The 19787-nt window shown below is 42.5% G+C and overlaps 1 long non-coding RNA gene across 6 annotated transcripts in view; it reads right to left on the reverse strand.

Annotated features, from left to right (window-relative positions):
* Nucleotides 1–477: 477 nt before the first annotated feature.
* The window catches only part of LOC107157204, a 68011-nt gene continuing 48701 nt past the window's right edge, over nt 478–19787 (reverse strand). The window contains exons 4-9 of one of the 6 annotated variants that reach the window (XR_007344461.1): nt 17822–17923; nt 13789–13864; nt 12295–12434; nt 11562–11879; nt 2747–2892; nt 478–1622 (exon numbers count right to left, since the gene is read on the reverse strand). This is a non-coding gene — a long non-coding RNA (uncharacterized LOC107157204). Of the gene's footprint in view, nt 1623–2746; nt 2893–4999; nt 5147–11561; nt 11880–12294; nt 12435–13788; nt 13865–17821; nt 18069–19787 lie in introns of those variants that run through there. The other 5 variants (XR_001505462.2, XR_007344459.1, XR_001505463.2 and 2 more) reach the window with 5 other exon arrangements.

Here is a 19787-nt window from a genome sequence, read left to right on the forward strand (position 1 = left end):
AGAGGGTGACAGACCTGGAATAGGACCCATCCGTTCTGATGCAAGTTCCAAAGTTTGTCAAACTTTATTGACACCTCGTTGAGGATGGCCAAGCCCTTTGAGTGTTAGGATGTGGTCATGATTTGGTTGAAGAATGGAAGCTATGGAATCTCCCTTAGGAACACCAACATGGTGCCTCTGGCCTGGCAGATGCCATCAGAGATCACATCACAGGGCTCAGTCCATCCCAGATCATCCCAGGAATCAAAACCTGGACAGAAGCTGTGCCTTTGGCTTTCTCCACCCATTGCTATCCCTCCCTTTTCTTCACAAAACAGTAGACAAATTAAGAACTATATAGAAGAATTGCTAAACAGAAAACACAGACAGAAACACCAAGCAGTGGGATGGAACAGGGAAAGAGGTTGTTCAGGGGGACAAGTAAGAGGAGCCATGATTCCCTGCCATAAACAAATTAGAGAACATTAAACACACGTATGCCCTTTCATGCATTTATTTTCTCAGTGTTATTTAGCCAGGTTGGAAAACAAAACCCTGAAATTAATGCCAAGATAACAGAGCTGGGGGTAGACTTTTCCCTCTACTCCTTCTCTTACTATCTGTTCATCTTAGATCAACAAACACGCTATGATTGACAGGCTAAAATGTTTAGGTTAGTCTGTGCTCACATAAACCATTTTAAGTTTTCTAAGACAGGAGAACATTATAAAACAAACTAATAATCTTCTTTCCATCCTGCTACTTTCAAACCTTCTTCCTACTTGCCCCCGAAGTCCTCTTTGGAACTATGTCCACAAACCATTTTTGTCACTCCCAGAGTAATATCTAAGCCTGTGGCCACAAACCATGGGTGAGATCTAACAAATGGCTTCATTCTTCTAAATGAAGAGAGGATGCGCTCAGGACATTCTCATCGATTTCAGTGTATATGTTTAAAGAAAAAAAATATGTCTATGCTGTTAACTACCACTATCACTATGGTGTCTTCTTTCACAAATTCAGGGTCCCCCAGGGGTCTTGACCCCTTGTTGGGGAGAATGTGTGTAATGCATAAGGAGGTTATTGATAGGAGCCGGGCCCTGCTGGGTGAATTCACATCCCAAGAAGAGACTCCATCTGCATCATAAAAGGGAGACAAAGGAGGATAAAAGCAAGCAAGCAAGCATAGGGAGAAGTTTCAGGAAATCTGAGAGGGGGTTTGGCTGATGGGCAGCATGTCTGCATGGAGAGAGATCAGACAATTTTAGAAAGTCATGGACTGTGTAGCTTGTGGAATAAAAATATACCATGTTGGACAGATAATGAAGATAAGCAAGTCTTTGGTGACTGTCAGTCTTGGGCTGGTGTTTATTTGAACGTGGCCGTGGGTGGAAACAGAACAGGGGCTGTCTAGATTTTTGTGGGTGGCACATATTCAACAATCCTTTTTGAATGGCCCCTCAGTTTGTCACTCACAGTCATCACCCTCAGTAACACCGTTCTATTGAGAATAACAAGTACATCGTGGGAGGATAACGAGTGGACTCCATGTAGACTCCAGGGTCTTGGTGTCCAAGCATCATTTGGTAGAAATAGTCACTGGTAGAGCCACTCAAAGACTCAGGTCCTAGACTTCACAATTGCTGGAAAATGGGAGAAAATATCCACTTGTTCATAAGTTAGATATCACATGCTGTCCATCTGCCCAGCCCTCTTCCACAATAGCAGGGAACAACAGAGATCAAATTTATTTATTCCTGGAGCTAACCTTCTAGAAGGGAGAGAGACCCTCTGTAAATGACATGCACAATGCACATGAGGTAGTTGGGGGGGAAAAAAGTAGGAGAAGCAAGGGAAGCAACAAAGTAAAGGTCATGTCCCCAATTTAAGTAGGACAGAATTACAGGTTGGACCTAGAATATTCCCTTAAAGTCCATGTGTTAAAGGCTGTGTTTCAGCATGGTGATATTGGGAGAAGGTGGAGACTTTAAGAGGAGGGGCCTAGCGGGAGGTCTTTAGGTCAGGTACTGAAACTTCTGCAACCAGGAGCCAAAGCACACATTTTCTCTTTATAAGCTAATCGCCTCAGGTTATTTGTTAGGGCAAAGGAAAGCTAACACAGTCAAGAAGGATCTCGCTAACTTGAAGGAGCTGAATGTCAGCCTCGTGACTATCACTAGAGAAAGCATTTCAAACATCTTGTGTATTCCTAGACCAGAGCTTGACAGGCATTCTTCAGGAGCCTGTAGTTATAGATTTCATAGTAGTAGTCAGAGTTTTAGTTCTTCCTGTATTCTGAAGTCACACACACACAAAAGATACATAGAATAGAACTCTTGTGAAATAGCTAAAATAATGCATGAAAACTGTTTGGAGAGTAAGCGAACAATGTTCTTCTTGCCACAGTGCTGATTTATGTGTGCTGACTTATGTGTTCAGAGAATAGGACTTCAGGTATTGTAACCTAGTAGCAAAAAAAAAAAAAGTCATTATAGGGAGGGATGAAAATTCAAACCCCAATTCCATTGCTGACAATATGTGTAATCTTGGATACATTACCCCATGTCTTTAAGCCTCTGCTTTGTAATCTGTAAAATGGGGTTAATAATATCCCTCAGGGTTATTGGGAGGATTAAATAAAACACTGAGAGTAAGGAAAAATAATAATAAAATATATGAAATGCTAACCACAGGAGACACAAAGCAGATTTCTTTTTCTGTGTTATTTATTCCATCTTTGTAAGGCCAGGAGGTGACGGTAGCATACCTGTTTTACTGGCAAAGAGATAGAGGTCTAGCGATGTGCCCATGGGCCCCCATCTAGTGAATTATGGAGGTAAGACTGGAGTCCAGCAGTCTCAGGATGGAGTCTGGGGTGCTAGTGGCCGAGTTCCAAATCCCCTTTTGCTGTACCTGGCACATAATTAAAATCCAATAAAAAGGCGGCAGATGTCACTGCTGTTGATGTTATTGTGAGGACGATGATGCCATTTGGAAGAAGAAACATTTTTGGAAGGGAAGCCCGTGTGACAAAGCACAAATGTAAAAGAACAAGGCTGGGGCTGGGGCTGGGGCTGGGCCTCAGTGACAGAGCGCTTGCCCAGCATGGGTGAGGCCCTGGGTCCAATTCTCAGCGCTGCATATAAATAAATAAATAAATAAATAAATAAATAAATAAATAAATAAAGGTCAACTGACAACAAAATAAATAAGTAAATAAGTAAAAACAAGGCTGGTGTGGTTAAAGACAGATACACCCATCCCCAGGGCTGAACAAGGAACAGATCTTCCAGGCAGACCCTCAGTCTGTCATAGGAAGAAGAAGGAGTCACAGGTGTGAGTCGTGGGATGAAACCCAGGGAAGGCATTCAACTCCACTCTTGTCCCAGATATTCTAAAACGGAAGACCCTCAGACTGTGAGGAATGCCTGCACGTCTCATTTCAATGTGGCTGAAGTCCTGTTTTTCTCAACACCCCCACCAGACATCTATTAGTACTGGGGGGGGGGGGCTGCCCTCCTCCCTGAAGTGTGGGAAGAAGCAGCCGGACAGGCAGCTGCATTCACCCTGGGGGTCCAGGATCCCTCCCGGTGCCACCCCACGTCCCCATCCACACCTCTCCATGACCCCTACCCAATGTGTTCCCCTGCGTGTCCCCTTTTTACTGCTCATGGACGTCCGTACAGATGTTACTCTTCACTAACTCACATTACAAGGTTGGCTCTCCTACTGCCCACCCCAACTAGGACTGGCTTCCGTGTGTCTTCATGGAAACTCGCACCCCAGGAGGATCTTCCCGGGTACCCCGCCTATACACCCCCCTACAGGTTTATTCTGGTACATTGCTACTCCTTAAAGAGATCAAGAACCATCGTATTTTGACCGTAAGATAGAAGTACCTTCCATTTTACTTAAAACATCCTCAGTGTCCTCAGAAGGACAAGAACACAACGGTTTTCATGGGAAGAGTTTATTTTTTGGCAATGCCTTAAGATATAAATCCAATCTCATGCTCTGGGATGAATTTCCTAATAAGAGAAATCTATGTGAGTCATATTACTAAGAGAGAGACTGAACAAACTATTATCGGTGGGTGCTGGTCACTTTTGATAATCCAACACAGAAAAGCTCCAGAATTACTCGGCCCATTTTATGCTGGCTTCCTTGGCTCACCAGATGACCAGATCCATAAAGATTCACTCATTTCAGCTCATTCCTATTAAGCCTAGTATTGGCCCCCACTACGCCGGTGCTCCCTCATGTCCCAGGCATGAGGGTCAGTGGAGACGCCCAATGTCCCCCAGGGATCCAGCTCAGGCCTCTCGTCCTCTGTATTTTCCTTTCCTTCCTTATAGGCAGACAAACATCAATCGCTCAACACTTTGCTTAAACCAAGAAGTAAGTTTGTCAGTTTCCACTTAGTGTCAACCCTCCTGGTGATCCTTTGATTTTAATTCAAGAGAACAGGAGAAGACAGAGGAGGCCTACGTTTGCTGCAAACCCAAAGCATTTGTGGATGCAGTGGGCCTCGAGAGCGCTGCAGGAGGCTGCTGTGGACTTCTGGCCCAAGATGCTGCTCGGAACAGCCCTTAGAACCCTGAACTCCGCAGCTAGGACCGTTCTACTCTAGGCTCTTCCACCTTCCAGATACAGATACATTTATTTCATTCTACTTTTCCCTCTCACGTTCAACTTGCACACTAAGCATTGCTAGTCCCTCCTCCCACGCAACCTTGCAAGTTTTTGTGTGCCAATTAATAGAGTTAACCAGTTACCAAAGCAAGTGCAAGTTGGACTCCGCCGAGGGGTGCCTTGGTTCAAGTAAGATTTTCCTTCTGCAAGGCAGAGTGCTGGCGAGACTTCCTTTCTCCCTTTCTACCCTTCCTATTTGAAGAAGGTGAGAAATGGAAAGAAAAGTAGCAGGGTGGTAGTTCACAGTGTCAGAAGTCACGACAGACTATCCCCTCGGTGTCCCAGAGCTTTCTAAATGGAGTCAGTGCTGCGAGGCCTTTTCTCTCACCCGGGCTCCTTTGGTCTTCTGCTGAGTGTGTTTGAGTTTGGCAGTGAGCTGTGGTTTTCTTGTCCTGGCCAAGGCAAGCAAGCTGGATGCCACTCCGAGTGCTGAAAGGCCCCTGGGTCACTTCATGGTATGCAATGAATCAGAAACCTACCAGGGTATCGATTCACATTCAGGACATACTAAAATATATGAGCCATCCCTGTTGTGATTTCCATTTCCTTGTTTTTAAATGTCTGAGTCCCAAATCTTAACTAGATGGTCAGGATACTCAGGTATAGGCTAATGCATTATCAACAATTTAAAGTCTTATGTTCAGATTCAGTCTTACTTGTAAGCTCAGCAGAATATTCTTCCGGGAAAATATTGATCTTTTCATCTCCCTTATGTTTGAGTCAGTGTTCCCATCCTCAAAATGGTATCACAACATGAGGGATAGGATGCTGAAATTAACACGTCACAACCACACACTTAGCTACATGCCCAGCACCAGGAAGTCTCCAATAACTATCAGCACTGATTACAGATGTCCGTCAGTATTTGTGGGAGATGGGTTTCAGGATCCCCGTGGGTACCAAACCCATGGACACTCAAGTCCCTTGTGTAGCATTATGCAGTATTTGCATTTAACATATATACATCTTCCCTTTCACTTTAAGTCATGTCTAAATTACTTACAATACCTCATGCAATAGAAATGCTATGCAAAGAGTTGTTAGACCACATTGTTTAGGGAATAAAGAACAAGAAAACAATCCATATGTGTTCAGTACAAACACAATTTTGTCTCTAATATCTCTGCTCCTCTATGTGTAGGTGTAGAACTAACTCATGGATATGGAGGGTCAGATGCATCAGATGGTGACCAATAAATTGATCAGAAGCATCAGAGCTGATATTTTCTACATATCTACATTTCTACCAAAGAAGAAGAGTAACTGCCTTCTCCAGTAGGTACTTTCTTTTCCAATCAAAGGAGTGGCCAGCAGGGGATATGACGTGGGGCAAATAGACCACCGTGAAGCACACCCTCTCCTTGAAGCTTCCTGGGAGGATTTCAAGGAGTTTATGGATTAACGGAGTCAGGAAACCTCATCTGTGGGGCCCTGAGAGCGCATGGGATGACTTTTCTTGTACAGGACACTGAAGCAAATGAAGTGCTCATGATTCCAGCCGAGTTAATATGCATGAAAAATAATCATTCCTAAGCCAACAAGGACGGGGGACAGAAAGAATGAGGATATAAAAGCTGCATCTGTAAAGAGAAATATCAGCACTTTGTTTTGCTGTTTTGTTTTGTTCACTTAAACATTATCATTTAACCAAAAGTAGAATTTCCATTAAGAGAAATAGTTTCCAGTACTTTAAAATTATTGTAATTCTAGTTATCACTCAGTTTGCTGCCATGATACCTGGAAAACACAAATATAATAAAATGTAAGAAAATGTGTTATTCTGTTTACAGCAGAACTTACAATGCGGGGCCAGTTCTCTTGGGGTGGGAGACATGGAATTGAAGGAGAGGGCATTCTCCATTACTCTCATGAAAGCTTTGTGTGCCGCAAAAGCACACCTGCATCTCAGGGGATCTGACATCATTAGTCAAAAACTGCTATTGAGCCAAGCACGGGGTGCACACCTGTAATTCCAGTGATTTGGGAGGCTGAGGCAGGAGGATCTATTGTATGTTCAAGGCCAGCCCCAGCAACTTAGCAAGGGCCCTAAACAACTTAGTGAGATCCTGTTTCAAATTAAAAAATAAAAAGGCTGGGGTTGTGGCTCAGTGGTCAAGTACCCCTGGGTTCAATCCACAGAACCAAAAAACAGGTCCTATTGAGACTTTGTATCCTCTCAGTTAAATTCAGGACTCCAATAATTTACTTTAATCATGGTACTCCAGTACTGGCCACTTTATCTTTTAAGAAAAATTAATGACAATAAATTTAAGGGCAGCAGGAAGGGTGCTTCATGAAATCAGTAGAAGGGAAAAGAGAAGGAAGAAAATAAAAATGAATATATATTTGTACACATTATCTCCTTCTTTCCCTTGATTTTGAGGTTAAGCCTATCCTGTTTATAGAAGAGTCTAATACTTAGCACAATATCACGAAATAACATCCTGAGAGCCAGTTACATCAGTTGTCTTATATAAGCCATCGTATGGCAAGATAGAAAAAGGGGTATAGAAAGAGAGAGAGAGAGAGGGATCTGTATTCCCTCATAGATTTAAATGACTTTTTTTAAAACATAAGTCTAGGGCACACTCTGTTCTAGGTGATTGCCTCTATATTATATCATTGGACTTTCACAATGACACTCTGAAAGATATTATAATAATCCTTTATTATTGAAGAAACTGAGGATCAGAAACAAAGCTGTTTATCCCAAGGTCACATGGCTGTTCAAGCGGCAGAAAGTTTGGGCCCAGATGCCACAAGCCCTTTCCTGATACTTCCTGTTGCCTCAAATGGATATAGCACATGTTACTGCATAGACTGCCTTTCCATGAGCCTCAGATATTCACAAACAAAGCCTACCAAACCCTCAACGTTGACAAGGGCCAAAACAAAGCAGGCAGCTATATCTGCATTAAGCATCCTTTAAAGAAACAAGCAAACCAACCAACCCCAAGGTCCATCAGCCACTTTTGAGGGTCCTCTTGGCTTTTAGGCCAGATCAGACCTTCCTGATTGGCTACTTCCTCTCTGTTCACTAGAGAGTTCCAAATTGGATTAATATCTTATCAGATCTGTAAGCACTTTTCCGTCTTTGTGAGCAAGCCTATCCAGGTTTTTCCAGCTTCCCGCTAAGAGACTGCCAATCTCTTGTGAAGTCAAGGTCATAATTTTCTTATTCTGTTACTAGCTCACTGGGTTAATGCAGATTAACAAAAATTATCACCTTGTTCTTAAAGAACTCTTGATTTCACAGGGGGTCATTGTTCTGCCGGTTTCAGAACCTCTGGGCTCTAAGGTCGGAGAACATAGCAGCTACATGGCTGTGATGGATTAGTAGGGAAAAATGAGATGCCCCTCCTCTTCCTCCTCATTAATATCTCCACAGATCTCTGAGTCCATGCCAAAAAATGTGAGAGAGACTTCACATGGGCTTGCAGGCAGGTTTCAGTGTCTGCTTAAGTTACGTGGTAACCTTATCAGCTTGACTTCATATGCCCATTAGAGTTCGGCTTAATTTTTAAGTTTCTGAAGTTTACATGGTAATTTCTAATAGATGTCGAACATTACAAAGGTTCAGATGTGAAGCCAAATATATTTGGGCTGCAAGTTTTTGGAAAGCTGGAACCAAGTCTCCTGAGAGATTTCCAATAGGGATGGGCAAGTGCCTTTTTGCCAAGTTTAGAACCCATTCCAAATCTAAGAGGGACGGAACTCAGGCTTGGCTTGAATCTTCTGGAAGTTGAGGGGAGAGTTCTGTTTTATTTTCCCCTAATTTAGCAAAAGTCTTCTTGGTTTTCAAAATTATGTCCCAAGTGAACTAACTGTGCATAGGTTTTTCAGTGGCTCTGAGAAAAACCCCTATAAATGACTTAATGTGATTTTTTTAAAGTATTTTTGTTCCTACCCAGGCAAATGAATCTGCATTTAATGTTTTTCATTTTCTTAGTGTGATTGACAGAGATGCATTCGTCAGAGAAAACTCACCTCTCTACATATGAGATCATTTCTAATGCCCCCATCTCTCTTTTGGGGGGGTACTGGATATTGAATCCAGGGCCCTTAACCATTAAGCTACAGTCCCCCCCCCCAAACACACACATTTTTAATTTTTTTTTTTTTTGAGACAGTTGCTTAGGGTCTAACTAAGCTGCTGAGGCAGGCTCCAGAGTCACTGTGATTACAGGCATGTGCCCCTACACCTAGCATTTCTACTCTCCTTTAAAGTTAGGGATATCCCTACTCTAAATCAAATGGTTTGTGCCCAAAGTTTTCATACATCCAAGAAAGCCAAAGTTGCTGCTTGGTCCCAGGTAAATTTTGCAAATGCAATTTTGTTGAGGTTCCACCCACCTCCTGCTCTTGTTTATGGAGAAGATGTCATGGGCGGGGTCAACCATATAAATGGCATGGACCGTTGAAAGCAGGGAGAGGTCCATATGTACTGGGTAGGACTTATATAAAAATGGGGGAATGGGGGAGCTGGAATTGGGAGACCCTGGTTAAAGGCCCAGTTCTACCACTCTCACTGTGATCTATCCCTGGCGAGATGGTTATTACAGGCTGATTTTGCCTGTAGACGAGGAAAGACAATACCTGCTTTATTTATCTTGAGGGAAGACAACATATGTGAAAGTACTACATAAAGTAAATACACAAATAGACAAACTTCTAGGAACTTTAAAACGTGCTTATACTGATTTTGTTATCTGCCTCCATTTTCGAGTGCATGAAATAGGATCTGTTTGGATAATCCAGTGTCTTTACAGACCTATATAACATGATGTAATTTTTAAAGAACTAAATAACTGATGGGTGGAGAAAGCTTCAGAGACATCTCCTTCCCCAGTCTGATGCTGGATTTCTCCCACAACAAAAGAGCTCCTTTAAAATAAAGATCATGGAAATGACCAAGGATGATGACTCTCCCAGACTGGCAATGAGCAAAGCCTTGCTCCTCTTATTTGGGACCAATTAATATTCATGTGCTCCTAACCCTGAAGGGATCTAGCTCCAGCGTTTCATAAAACTAAGGCAATCCATCATCCGAGAAGAGGGCAAAGAGGCACAATATAGGAGCACTTTCTCTCCAGCTCCATCACAGAATGTGAGCTCACGTTACGTCCCTCCCCAGTCCCTTCCTTCTTTATGAAGTGAGACTATGTGGATAACTGCAGTCTCCTAATGCGTTTTTGGCCCGCCAAAGCAATACCATGGCTTCAGAGACTCTCCTCCGTCGAAGTTGGCCAGCGTTCTATTGTTTGCATCTGGGACGTGGCCAGTGGAGTGTGGACATCTGCCCATTGTGCTAGTTCCTTGGGCGCCAGTGAGCTGAAGTTCATTATTCCTCGGGGAGTCAAACCTCTATTCCTTGAAAGGGGGAGTGAGTCACCAGCGGCCCCTCTAGCACATCTGACATTTGCAAGATGAAAATCCCTTCTGAGTTCCAAGTTTAATTTGTGGGCGAGTTTCTTATCCTGACCAAACTGATCCATAAGGGTATGGACTGAAGTGGCTCTTGGGTAGGAAATCTGGTCACCCCAATTCATTCTGGACGTGAGTAGGATTGTGCCAACCCAAATTGATCTGCCCCCTCTGGCTGTGAAAACCAAAAGATAAAAAAAATGCAGGAAAAGCACTACAGGCAGCCAAGGGTAATGCTGGCATGGTATAAGAGGTGGACAATTTCTCCCAATCACTTTGCTTTTCTCCCTGTCCCTTTATTTTCTCTCCCATTGCAACTGATTTCTGGCCCTCTGAGATTCTCAGTACACGTCTCTTTGTTAGTTCCCCCACTTTGGTCATTAACTAGGTAGAGTACATTGGAAAAGTTCATTAACCTTAAGGTTCCAATTCTGTGCCTCAAAAATGGGTACTGAATTAACATTTCAAAGACAGGATAAAGAAGACTCATGTGCCAAGTACAAGATCCTGGGCAGACAGACAGGACTCTGTTAGAGATAAAATTCTGGAGACACACATGTTTACCAGCAGATCCACACAGTAGTTAACGTGGAATGATAATTGATGAGAATTATGATTACGATTATTGTATTGTTATCTGTTCTAAGTCAACAGTGAGGATAACCAGCCAGCTTCATTGTTAGGTCTAGTTGTAGACAATTTCTCATCAAGGTCCACATAGGCCATTAGCCAGGCTTGGAATGGAGGCTTCATCTTGAAATGCCATCAACCTCTGCTGTACCATGACCTTGATCCCAGCACCCACTGGCCAAATACTTAGTTCCTTAAGGGGTTCCAACCTAACCTTCATGGTTAACAATGGCCAATAACTTTCAGGAAAACAAAGAGCAGGATATTGGGGTCTTTTGGCCTCTGCATCAAAGAACAGCTGGATCCAATTCAGAAACTTAACTGAAGAAAGGAAGAAAAATGGATGCCCTTCCAGTGGTCATGTGTTAGCCCTTACAGGGACTCTCTGCCACCTGCAGGGACAGATGTGAATGGAGCATTTTTTATTAAGGAAAATCTCCCAGAAGACCGTAAGCAAGTCTCTCTGGGGAACTGGTGAGCCAGACCCTTCTAAGATGCTTCACCAAGGTGAAGCCCTTGGAGTGGAAGAGTTCTGGGTTCGAAGCCTGATGCAGCCTCTTACATTGGGCAGCTCTGTGGACCCCTTCCAAAGCTTCAGGGGCCTCTGACATGACGCAGGGGCAGGGAGCTACACTCTTAAACACTACAGTGCTTACTGGAGGGCAGCACTGAGCTGTGAACCAGACCCCACTTGGCATCACCTGGGAGACTTAGCAAGCGTTCAACCTCCGCCGTTTCTGTGGGTTTCCTTTCTCCTCAGAACTATTCCGAGGAGTAAATAAATAAGAGAGTAAAATGGCACCCACTGTAAGAGGTGCTCAATGAACAACACTTACCTGCAAGGGAGTGAGGAATTCTGGGCCCTGTGTCCTGGGGTAGCTGCGCTGATGCTGATCGCCAATCACAGTCGTGGGGAGAAGGTATCTGGAGGGACAGCTCCTTCCAAGTTGAAGCTTCCAGCTTCCTCGAAGACCATTGTTCCTTCCCTTTTGCCTACAGATCACGGCCTCCTTGGATTCCTTCTTTCTCTTCCACAACTCAATAGCTCACTTTGCTGCCCTTGGACATCTCAGAAAAGCTCCCCCCATTCCCTGCCCCTCTAGGGAGTCTGCAGCACAGGCCAGATACTTCTGAGATTAGGAAGGCTTTTAAGACTCGTTTAAAAAAAAAAAAAAGAGTACTGTCTTTTGTCTCAGGCCATTATTTCTTCTCTTGTTTTAGAGAATGCAATTCCCCATTCTTCATTCATATCGTTTCACTGGGGGTATTTGTAGATCATCAGCCTATATGTCAAGTCTCCTGCTTGATTACACCACATAAATTCAGTCCCTTTTATAAGCTGAATCCACTACTCCTAGAACAGGAATCAAATACACTTCTAGTTTGGAGACACACGAAACTTATTTTTCTCTGCATTCTCTTTATTCTTTTGAGTACACTGTCCATGCACCACTTTTCACACCTCCTTACACGTTCAAGGGACTTTTTCTGCCCATGGGAATGCCCTGTCTCAACCTGTATCTGGGGAATCCTCTCATTTTCCAACATCTTACTCCAAGTTCCACTTACCTTCTGTGACTGCACAGATCCCTCAGAGACATCCATTACTTCTCCTGCATTCAGGTAGAACTCCGTGGGTCTCATTTAGAGGACACATTACACAGAATTACAGCCATTGGTTTATCTTCATCTCTCCACTAGACTGTGAACTGTTCAAGGAAAAGAATGGTATTCTACCCATCCTTGTACCCACTGCTCTCCAAGGAGTCTCTGATTCATGGTACACCATAGTAACTCTTTTTATTGTTGTTTATTTGTTTTGTGTTTTTTGCTTGTTTGTTTGTTTGTTTTGTTTGATTTTTTTGCAGGTAACTTTCATATCAGTTGTATCCAATGAATGATCAGGCACTTACTTTTATGGATATGACTATTTTTTACTCTGATCCATATCAAACATGTCTACCCTTCCCTGGATATCTTGGATTTCTAGCAACTAGAAGTACTGAAAATCATAACAAGCTTTGGCCAACTTATTCTGAAATGCCAGGCAACTTTGTGCAAAAAAAAACTGAAGGAAAGTTTGTGAAGCCAGAACACCAAGCAGAATCTCTAAGGAATTCCTTTCTATTCTTTAAGGTTCTTAATTCATCCCTCTTAACAACTCCAGAATTTTCTCCTTTGAAAAAAATAATAATAATAACATTTAGAATACATGATTCAGTGTTTGCATATCAAAAAAGAGAAATTAAATCATAGCAAAATCAAATCTGTTTTTGAAAGCACCAAACCCCTAATGACTTAAAATTGAGGCTTTGATTTGAAAATAGTGATTAAGCCTCCAACTATAATTAAAATACCCCCAGTAGCTCTTGGAGTAAAATTCTTTAAAAAGCAATCTGAACTCTAAGCTATGTTCCCATCCTTGAGAAGTGTCATGGCACTTCCCAACACTTCCATTTACTCTTGAAAATTTTTGTACTTCATTCCGTTCATGAGTAGAAATTGATGAGCGTTCACATAAGAAGCTATGAAGCCCTGATATGGAATGACCAAAATCGCCCTATATAGGCTGCTTCTCATGGCAAATTCTTCCTTGTGGGATGCGGTGGGGGACTCAGGCCACTGCCTCTCCCTTCCCTCCCCATGTCCTCTGTGGGTGGAAAACGCTATGATTTCCGTTGTATTCAGTTTCAGACTTGGCTGGCCCCGGCAACTATCAGGCTCATACTTTAAACCCTGTTTGGTTGTTCTTGGCACCAGACAATCATACTTTCTACCCATCAGGTTATGACGTGCTACAATGGGAAGAAATGATGTATTAAGGGACCCGAAAACCAAAAATACATTCTAATGCATAGACAGCACAGGATAAAGGCGGTTGGAGAAGTTTAAAAAGCACATTTTATCTTAAGATCAAAGCTCATCTGCCATTCAACACAAACTGAGAGAAAGCAGAACGGAATCCCCACATGTGGAAAGCAGCCTGGGTTATAAGCCATCAAGGTGGAAGAGAAGGTCCATAATTGGTGCTGTCCAGATTTCTTCAAGTCCCTTGAAGCTGACCTTGGAGTTGAGGAGAAGGAAGAGAAACATCAGTCCTTGTAGGCGGCTGCTCCCCTGCCACATCAAGGACTCAGAGCTGGAAGCAGAAATCAAGGTCAGGGTGGTGAGGTTTATCATCCAATGCTGCATGTGTGTGTCGTGTGAGGGTGTGTGCGCTCTAACTACAAAAACAGAGCTTAATCCTCATCACCAATTCCTGGCCAGAAAAACTCCTTTTCCCCTTTCCTCAGCATCTCCTGCAACACTACCAAAATGAGGAATTGGTTTTTGTGGCATAATTATAACTCATATAAATACAATGACCTGTATTGGCTACTGAGCCCTAGGGACAGTTCAAGAGACAAATCAAAAAGGAGCAGAATGTTCAGACAGACAAGTCCTGGAAGCTGTGAGAACGAAGCCTTTTGGAAGTGAGAGAAGCATGCCAGAGGCTTATGTGTTACACAAGCAGAGCCCACAGAGGATAACTCCTGTCTGTCTGTCCATTTATCTATCTGACATTTCTATATAATGGCATCTATTGTAAGACCCTGGCTTATGCAGTTACAAAGGTTGAGAAGTCCCAAGTTGAAGGTCAGGAGAGAGGTGTTACAAACCCCAGCTCCTGTTTGCAGGCTGAGAACCAGAAGCAGGGGAAGATAGGTGTCCCCACAGAGTCAGGCAAAGAGCACACCCTGCCTTCCTCCACCTTTGCATTCTGTTCTGTCCTTGGACCTGGAGGAGGACCACCCGAACTGGTGAGGGTGACCCACTTCAGTCTACCAATCCAGATGCTAATCTCGGGCTGGGGATGTGGCTCAAGCGGTAGCGCGCTCGCCTGGCATGCGTGCGGCCCGGGTTCGATCCTCAGCACCACATACAAACAAAGATGTTGTGTCTGCCAATAACTAAAAAATAAATATTAAAAAAAATTCTCTCTCTCTGTCTCTCTCTCTATCTCTCTCTCTCTTTACAAAAAAAAAAAAAAAGATGCTGATCTCTTCTAGAAATCCTCTCATAGACACGTGCAGAAATGATGTTTACCCCACAATCTGGGCATCCTAGGATCCAGTCAAGATGTCACAGAAAACTAACTACTGCACTGGTGGTTTGGCATTTGCTACTCTATGTGAACCTCACCTCCTCGACCTTCTATTCCACAGCACCCTCAACTTAGGGTAACTAGCTCACTGCCGGACAGACAGTAGGCACATATGCATACTATTTTTTTATTTTGCTATTATAATTTTTAATCAAGATTTGCTTTTATGTATAGCCATTTTCGTATTTCTACGGACAATTGCTGTTTTGAACATTGGTTACTATTTTTGAGCTCCAATCATGCATTAGGCACCAAGAAAAAGTAAATTAGAAAATAAGCAGAAAACAAAATCCAATTGGGTTCTCCTTTCCCTGTAAGCTATAGACAGTGAAGGAAGAATGCAATTCAACAGGAAATTCTAGAAACACTGACAAGACAGACCAGTTTTCCCTGGACAGTCTTGATTTATGGGTGTTGTCCCAGAGTAATTATTGATAGTTTCCCCCTTTCCGAACAGTGTCCTGGTTTGAGCAATTAAATGCTCACGCTAATGGTTACCGCAGCGGGATCAACCTGTCAAGAGGGAAAACATCCTCAAGGGCTCCTGATCTACATGGGGGAGGCAGGGCCCGCAGTTCCCCAAGGGAGCCGGATGGATGCGTGGGAGTAGCTGTGTCAAGAATGAGGAAGAAGCAGGGAGAGAGGAATGGTTCATTCCAAAGGGTGAAATAGTCAGAAGGAAAGCACAGAGGGCTTAGGGCAACCTGAGAAATTAAAATCAAAGTTAGATCCTGCAGTTTAAAGGAGAAAGTCACAAAAGATGGCATTAGATAGATCAGAAGTGGGCAGGTCTTGAGGTTCAGACAATTTGCATCAGTCTGTTTTAAGGGCAGTAAAGGCCAAGGAGGGTATTGTACTGACTGAGAGCACACAATGGCAGAATATTCTGAGGACAGCAGGAGCCTTGGACCCAGAGGAAAGCCCTTGGGGAAGAGTGAATTATACAGCACACAAATCAGCCAAGAACTCCAGAGCAGTGTTCACATCACATCTGTGGTCTATAAGACAGTAGAACAATTGACTTTAAATCTTAAAACGAGGTAAAGTTAGCAATTCCTAGAGCAAAACTCTGAAATTTGAAAATGAAAAAATTTGCAATATTCCTTCCAAATTTCCAGTGATTCACCCACAAATGCACTGAGTATCATGATGATCCAAACATCTGTCCAGGTGGTGACAGAAAGACCAAGTCATTGTGAGGATGAACACAGCTGAATAGGGGTGGAGTTTATCCTAATATCTCTTTGTCTCAATTTAGCAAAAAAACAGAAAGGTCCCAGCTTCTAGACAGCCACAAAAACAAAATAAACAGGCATGTAAATGAGAAATGTTTTGGATGTGAGTTTGTATATATTGGCAGGAAGGGTAGTGAAACTCATGACTCTACTTTCATTTCTTTTTTCTCTCTTCTGCCCCTCTCAGTGCCAGAGGAGTTATTTTTAAAAGCATGGGTGCATGTTTTTGATCATAATGTTAGGGCAAAAGGGGAGATGACCTTTACATTTAGTTAGTAGCTGTTACACAATCAGCAAGCTTCAAATGGGAACACTTCTGTTTGCTCATCAAGAACTGTGGGTATCCCAGAGCTCTGGTTTCCCCTCACTGAGACTTAACATATCAAATTAGTCATTCATTGCTTAATTCACTGAAAGAATATTTGCTTCCTACCAAGTTCTGCCAGAGCAACTTGAAAGGCCCCATCTAGCATGGAACTGTAGACAGAGATGAGCAAGGGTACTTATCTTGACCAAAATAGTGCAGGTGTTAATCCAGCCCAGCGCACCAGGATAAGGAGGGTGAAGCCACTGGACGTGTTTCTAAATAAAACCAATAGAAGAGGGACAACCCACAGAAGCCACCCTGGAGACGCAACCCCACTTGAGAGGAAGAGCTGGGCTGGCAGCCCCGTGAGTTCCCAAGGACAAGAAGAGATGGCAATCCTGTGACTTGGTGTCCTAAGTCTTCAGAACTAACATTCTCAATTTTTGATCATTCTGCAGGATTATCCAGTTCTGGGCCAACTCCTAAGGGGAAATGATACATCCCTGGCAAACAATAATAATATGCTGAATTTAAATGTTATATGCACTCATGTTTTTCCTCAGAGAAAAAGAAAAACAGTTATTTCCATGGACTAATTTTTTTGGCCTTTACCTGAGAGACCAGCAAAAGCATTGTCTATTTCATTAAAAAAAGAAAGAAAGAAAGAAAGAAAGAAGGAAAGAATGAAAGAAAGAAATATTTTACAGAAAGTAAAGATTTAGGGAATGCTGTAGTATTTTTCTTTCCACAGAATTAATCAACTTGGGAAAATCTCCCTATGCCACTAACTAAATTTCTCTCTTTCTTTAAATATTTAGTGATAAGTGGCCTAAAACTGTCTATTAAATATCTTCACATAATAAATACATAAATTTATTCACATAGTAAAACTGTCTATAAAATACATACCAGGAAAAAAAAGAATTGGTACTTATTAATCTTCATTGCTAACTTTTTTGTTTTACAACCAACTTGTTTTCTGAATTCTCAAATCTCTGGTGGATAGTGTTATTCTACAGTGAGAACTGGATCTAACAAAATTTGTATCAAATTAGAATTATTTCACCCAAAAGAACCAAGTAATTCTTATATTTCTCAAAATGAAGGTGTTGGCAATGAAATTTTGCCATGGTCCTATAGAGAAGCAGTACAATTTAAATTAAAATGAGGGGCTGGGAATGTGACTCAGCTGTAGTACACTTGACTACCATACACAGGACCAGGATCTGAGACAGAGAGAGAGAGAGAGAGAGAGAGAGAGAGAGAGAATATTTATAAGTTTTATTTCTTCATGACTATTAACAGAAAGATTAAGTAAATACTTAAAGACTGTATGAGAGTAACCAATAAGAATTGAAGAAGTAACTTCCAAATACCAATGGCTCAGCCCAACAAAGATTTTCCTCTCACCTCAGCAAAGTGCACAGCTCTCCTTCCAATGGATCAGGGACCTGGATACCTCTGGATACCACTGCCCTGCAGCTCTGCTATCTTGAACTCCTATGCTACCAGCTGCAGTGATGGTAGAGAGAAAGAGAGGGGAAGGGAGGAGGCAGAGGGAGGAAGGGAGAGGGCAGAGAGAGGAAGATCATTCAGTAGGGTCTGGAAGAATGTTGCAAGCATTTGAATTGATTTAAATGTCACCTGACTGGCTGGGGCCCTAACCTCTGCACCTTGCTGGCTTTAGCATTTTATTTACAAACAACCTGTTTCATAATTGCTCCATCTTTATAAATCATTTGCACTCTTCTAGAAAGGTAAAGATTAGATAAATGGACGGTTCAAAACACAACTGCAGAAGACTAATTTGTTGGGGAGCAGTTAGTATAAATCACCTGCAGAAGAAGAAATAATTGCATTTCTAAGAAATGGGAAAGCAATCTCTCTTTAAATGTCTCTCCCCACTCTTCAAGCACCTAGGATGAATGAGTAGACATGGCTTTACGTAGTGGCCACTCTAATCTGAGTGGTGGGTTTTCATCATCACCCATGAGAATTGAAGCTCCTTCCACAGCGTAACTGATGGATTTTAGCTAGGTGACCTTGCCTTTGCATATCTCCCTGGAAGTGCTTACACATTGCAGGTGAAGCGGGACACACTCAGGGAGATATTTAAGACATTGAACAACTGGGAAGCACAAGCACTGACCAGTCAGAATGCATGCTGACCCTAGAACAGGATTCTGCAATGGGCATTGAATCTTTGGTTTCTAGATTGTGGAAGCACAGAGATTCTGGAAAGGAGTCACTGAGAGGGTGGTGTCAGGAAAGGGAGGGATTGTCACTGGATATTATTTGCTAACACAGACTTTTCCCAATAATTTATCAATGCGTATAGTTATACTGGGCCCCACCAAGTACCACTGTAAGACTCCAGTTTCAAAATTTCTAAACCATCAGGGACTATACTCTGGAATTTTAGAACATTTCATTCCCTTTATATATTAGCTTCTGAAAACATTTCCAATAGTCATTTTAAATTTCTCATCCCTTTCATTATCATTCACCATCTTGTTCTGAAACTTACTGTTCTGTTCTCTTTGGAGTGTGCTTATTAAAGCCTCCAACCAGAGTTTTCATTGTTCCTTTTCTAAACTCTCTTCGGAGCCTTATAGAAGGAGTGAGTAGCTGGATTTTGTGTTAGAATCCAATACATTCACAATACGCTTGATCATATCCTTGTGAACTCGCCTCATACTTCCTACACTAAACCCCTTTTAATGGTTTTGTTGTTTTCTTTAACTTCTGAATCCACTCTTGAAGAAAAAAAAACGATAATTCAGTATACCTCAAGTTTCGACATCTACCAGTCCACCACAAGCTAACACAAGCATGCTGTATCAGTTCAGGGCCTCCAAGAGGCACTCACCAAGATGGAGGTGAAGAGAAGACTGATGGCACAAAAGCTAAGGGGAGATGAAGCGGGGAAAGACATGGGACTAAGCCTAGGAAAGAAAGGGGGCAAGGAAGGACTGGATAGGAAGAGCCTCCGACTGCAATGTGGCCTAGGGCCCATCTGAGCCAGTCAGTGGGGGGCCCAGAGCCAAGATACCTGAGCTGGGCCGAAATGGCCACTCTACACCCGTACTGCACCGTCTTGGCTGGGAGCTGTTTGGGACACCCATGGCTTCACGTGAATGCCCTGGTGATTCCCAAAGGCAGACAGATGCATGGGCATGTGAATTTCCACATGTTTTTAAAGTTTATGCTTAAAAAGTATTCAGTTTGGCTTTTGCATATGTATACGTATTAAGATGTATGCATTCTGTATTCTTGTTGAATAAAATGCATCTTCAATAATATGAAATATACATATGTGTATGTGTATTTGTGTGTGTGTATATATATATTATATATTATAATATATATATTATAA

The sequence above is a fragment of the Marmota marmota genome, unplaced genomic scaffold (genome assembly GCF_001458135.2).
Source record: "Marmota marmota marmota unplaced genomic scaffold, marMar, whole genome shotgun sequence".
NCBI lineage: Eukaryota > Metazoa > Chordata > Mammalia > Rodentia > Sciuridae > Marmota > Marmota marmota.